Genomic DNA, 4835 nt, shown 5'->3' on the forward strand with positions numbered 1-4835 from the left:
CGGCATGGGATTACAGGCTGAGCCATTGAGCCCAGCCTTTTTTTTTTTTTTTTAAATTGTAGAGACAAGGGCTCACCAAGTTGCCTGGGCTGGTCTCGAACCCGTTGGCTCAGGCAATCCATGTGCTTCGGCCTCCCAAAGCGCTGGAATTATAGACTGAGCCACCGAACCCGGCCATTTTTTTTTGGGGGGGGGTTGCAGTCTCTGTTGTCCAGGCTGGAGTTCAGTGGCAGACTCACAGCCACTGCAGCCTTGACCTACTAGGTTCAGGTGAGCCTCCCGCCTCAACCTTTCAAGTAGCTGGAACTACAGGTGTGTGCCACCACACTCAGCCTATATTTTATTTATTATAGAGATGAGGTCTTACCTAGTTGCCCAGGCTGATCTTGAACCCCTGAGCTGAGGCAGTCCTCTCACATTGGCCTCCCAAAGTGCTAGTATTATACGCATGAGCCACCCCACCCAGCTTATTTTTTGTTGGAGTGAGGAGGGCTGGCCAAGTTGCCCAGGCTGGTCTCAAACCCCGTAGCTCAGGCAATCCTCATGCCTGGTCATAGGATAACTTTTAGATCTTTCAGGCTTGCCTTATACTCCTGGCTTCAACCAGCCACAGGCTCCCTTATTGCTGGGACTGCAACATGATAGCAGGTGTGAGTCACCACTTTTCTCCAAGCTCTTCTACAGCTTTTTTTTTTTTTGAGTTGGAGTCTCACTCTGTCACCCATGATGGAGTGCAGTGGCATGCTCATGGCCACCTGCTGGGCTCAGGCAGTCCTTCCACCTCAGCATTCCAAGTAGCTGGAACTACACCCAGCTTATTTTTTGATTTATTGTAGACTTGAGGTCTCACTAAGTTGCCTGGGCTGGTCTTGAACCCCTGAGCTCAAGCACTCCTCTTGCTTTAGCCTCCCAACGTGCTGGGATTATAGGCTTGAGCCACTGTGCCCAGCCTACTTCTAGAGGTTTTATTAAACACGCATGTTTTATGCGTATAAAGCATAATAAACCATGGTCTTTATTTGTCATGAACTTACAAGCTTGTTTGAGAAGCAGGGTTACAGTCTCATTAAAAATTAAATGTCATTGCTGACCATTGCACTCCAGCCTGGGTGACAGAGTGAGACTCCAACTCGAAAAAATAAAATAACATAAATAAAAAGAGGTACTAGCGGCAGAGGTGTTGCAAAAGTGCTAAGGAAGAGTGCCCTGCCGAACACTGAAGCGCAGGTATTGGGGCCTTGAGGCAACTGGTTGAGAAACAAGGTTCAGGTTGACACTTGTCATGGGGCATTTAGTGGAAGACAAACTTTGACATAATCTAGGGCATCATAAAGCTAAGTGCAACCTTTGAAGAAATGAGAGCTTGGCAAAGTAGGATTGACAAAGAAACCTAACATTCCTGGTCTTGTGCCTGAGAGCCAGGAGCTGTGCCTTGCCTGCTGGAGATCTTAGGGGGAGATTTTTTTTTCTGGAGTTGGAGTCTCAATCTGTCGCCCAGACTGGAGTGCAGTGGCCGCTCCCGGCCACTGCAGCCTCGACCCACTGGGCTCCGGCGATCCTTTCGCCTCAGCCTCCCGAGTAGCTGGAATTACAGGCGCGCGCTACCATGCCCGGCTGATTTTTGATTTATTGTAGAGATGAGGTCTTGCCAAGTTGCCCAGGCGGGTCTCAAACCCATGGGCTCAGGCAATCCACTCACCTCAGCCTCCCAAAGCGTGAGATTACAGGCTGAGCCACCAGCCCGGCAGGGAGATTTTATCAAGCCTTAAAACTGTCAGTATTTGTATTTCTGACCTCAAAGAAATATTATGGGTATCAACACCTTTGTTTTGTGAACAAATGTGAGAGAGTAAAGAATGTTTCACCAAGAACAGAGCAGCTTTTTTTTTTTTTTTGATTCAGAGTCTCACTGTTGCCCAGGCTGGAGTGCAGTGGCATGTTAACTGGCCACCACACCCTCAACGTGCTGGATTCAGGCGATCCTTCCCCTTCAGCGTTCTAAGTAGCTGGACGTGTGCATTTGTCTAATTTTTTTCTTTTTTCTTTTTTTTTAATTGTAGAGACAGGTCAGCCAAGTTGCCTAGGCTGTTCTCGAGCCCTGAGCTTAAGCACTTCTCTTGCCTCATCCTCCCAAAGTGCTAGAGCGAAAGTTCAGATCCGAGTTGGATTACATTTAACCTAATAGTTGGAATTAGGCTAATTATATACTATATAGTGTTCTTATGCTTTGTTATGGACTGCAGCTGTGGGACATGTAGGATCTTGATATTTATAACTTTCCAAGAAGTTGTTATAGATTTTTTTCTTTTCATGTTATCTACTGTCACCTAGAAGTTTCATTTGCCAGGTAATCTCTGTTTGAATATAACTTTTTTTTGGAGGGGGGAGAGTTGGGGTCTCACTCTTGTTGCCCAGGCTGGAGTGCAGTATCATGCTCACAGTCACCACAGCCTTGACCTGTTGGACTTAGGCCATCCTTCCGCCTCAGCCTTCCAAGTAGCTGGAACTACAGACACATGCCACCATACCTGGATATTTTTGGTGATTTATTGTAGAGAAGATGTCTCACTAAGTTGCCCAGGCTGGTCTTGAACCCCCAGGCTCAGGCAATCCTCCTGCCTCCCAAAGTGCTGGGATTACAGACCGAGCCTTTGGCCTTTTTTGGTTGTTGTGTTGAGGTGGAGTCTCTGTTGCCCAGGCTGGAGTACAGTGGCACCAGTCACTGCAGCCTCGACTTGCTGGGCTCAGGTGATCCTTCCGCCTCAGCCTATTTTGTACATCCTTCAAGGCTTCCTAGGTAAGTGTGAGCCTATTTTCTTTTTTTTTTGAGTTGGAGTCTCACTTTTGTCATCCAGGCTGGAGTGCAGTGGCCACCGTAGCCTCGACTTGCTGCTAGGTTTAGGCGATCCTTTTGCTTCAACCTTCCAAGTAACTGTAACTACAGGTGCATACTACCACTCCTGGTTAATTTTAAATTTTTAAAAAATTTTTTATTTATTTATTTTTTTGAGTTGGAGTCTCACTCTGTCGCCCAGACTGGAGTGCAGTGGCTGTTCCCGACCACCGCATCCTCAACCCACTGGGATCCAGCGATCGTTCCGCCTCAGCCTTCCAAGTAGCAGGAATTACAGGCATGCGCTACCACGCCCGGCTGATATTTTGATTTATTGTAGAGATGCGGTCTCGCCAAGTTGCCCAGGCGGATCTCAAACCCACGGGCTCAGGCAATGCACTCACCTCAGCCTCCTAAAGGCGCAGGATTACAGGCTGAGCCACCGAGCCCGGCTTAATTTTAGATTTATTGTAGAGATGAGGTCTCACAAAGTTGCCCAGGTTGGTCTCGAATCCATGGGCTCAGGCAGTCCTCTCACCTCAGCCTCCTGAAGTGCTGGGACTATAAGCATGAGCCACCGAGCCCAGCGGAACCTTTCTTTTTTCTTTGAGTCATAATCTCTTTCTGTCACTTAGGCTGGAGTGCAGTAGCATGGCCATCACAGCCTCAACCTACTGGGCTAGTCCTTCTGCCTCAAGTCTTCCAAGTAGCTGGAACTACAGGCCTGTGCTGTCATGCCCGGCTAGTTTTTTTTTCCGATTTTGAAAATACAATTTATGAACCAGGCTTAGTAGCTCAGCCTATAATCCCAGCACTTTGGGAGGCCGAGGTGAGTGGATTGCCCAGGCAACTTGACAAGACCTCGTCTCTACAATACATGAAAAAAATTAGCCAGGCACGGTTGCACGCCTGTAGTTCCGGCTACTTGGAAGGCGGAGGCGGAAGGATCGCTGGAGCCCAGCAGGTCGAGGCTGCTGGGCTCGAGACTGCGGTGGCTGGGAGCGGCCACTGCCCTCCAGTCTGGCCGCAAAGTGAGACTCTGACTCAAAAAAATAAAAAATAAATAAAAGTAAGTTTAGCCGGGCATGGTGGTGCTTGCCTGTAGTTCCAGCTACTTGAAAGGCTGAGGCAGAAGGATCACTTGAACCTAGCAGGCCGGGGCTGTGGTAGCCAAGAGCATGCTACTGTACTCCAGCCTGGGCGACAGAGCCAGATTCTGACTCAAAAATAAGTTAAAGAGAGAAAGAGAAGAGAGAAAGAAGGTTCACCTCCCCAAGGTGGTGGAGGGAGCCAAAGCCAGGTGGCATGACCATAGCTCAGAGAGCAGACGACCACACCAGAGCCTAGCAAGGCAATGGCAGTTTTTTTTGTTTTTGTTTTTAATTGTAGAGTTGAGGGCTCGCCAAATTGCCCAGGCTGGTCTCAGTCCTGTGGGCTCAGGCAGTTCTCGCGCCTTGGCCTTCAAAAGTGCTGAGCCACCATGCTCGGCCTATTTTCTATGTATCATTCAATTCTTTGGGCAGGTGGGATGTACTTAGTATCCCCATTGTGGTGGATAGCTGTGTGTTGTGTGACTCTTCAATACAGCAGTGCCCTCTACAAGGCCACAACACTGACACCCAGGGAAGTCACTTTTTCTTGACTCTGTACCAGTTGCATATGCATGCATGTTTTGGGAGTTGTGGTCTGTCAAAAGACCAATAAAGGATCGAACTATTTATTTATTTGAATTGGACTCTCATTCTGTCGCCTAGGCTGGAGTGCGGTGGGATGTTCATGGCCACCACAGCCTTTATATGCCTGGTTGAGGGGATCCTTCCTCCTCAAACTTCCAAGTAACGAACTACAGACGTGCCCCACCATACCCCGCTAATTTTTGATTATTGTAGAGACAGGTCTCACCAAGTTGCCCAGGCTGGTCTCGAATCCAGGGGCTCAGGCAATCCACTCACCTTGCGTGAGTGAGACTCCAGCTCAAAACAAACAAATAAAATATAAATTG

The 4835-nt window shown here is 48.4% G+C and overlaps 1 protein-coding gene across 1 annotated transcript in view; it reads left to right on the forward strand.

Annotated features, from left to right (window-relative positions):
* Window positions 1-3075: 3075 nt before the first annotated feature.
* MKRN1 (makorin ring finger protein 1) overlaps window positions 3076-4835 on the forward strand; it is a 20437-nt gene continuing 18677 nt past the window's right edge. The window contains exon 1 of the mRNA XM_008058163.2: window positions 3076-3131. The gene's annotated coding sequence lies outside the window, so the exon portion shown is untranslated. The remainder of the gene's footprint in view (window positions 3132-4835) is intronic.

The sequence above is a fragment of the Carlito syrichta genome, unplaced genomic scaffold, assembly GCF_000164805.1.
Source record: "Carlito syrichta isolate Samal-C Ts95f unplaced genomic scaffold, Tarsius_syrichta-2.0.1 Scaffold303235, whole genome shotgun sequence".
Classification (NCBI taxonomy): Eukaryota; Metazoa; Chordata; class Mammalia; order Primates; family Tarsiidae; genus Carlito; species Carlito syrichta.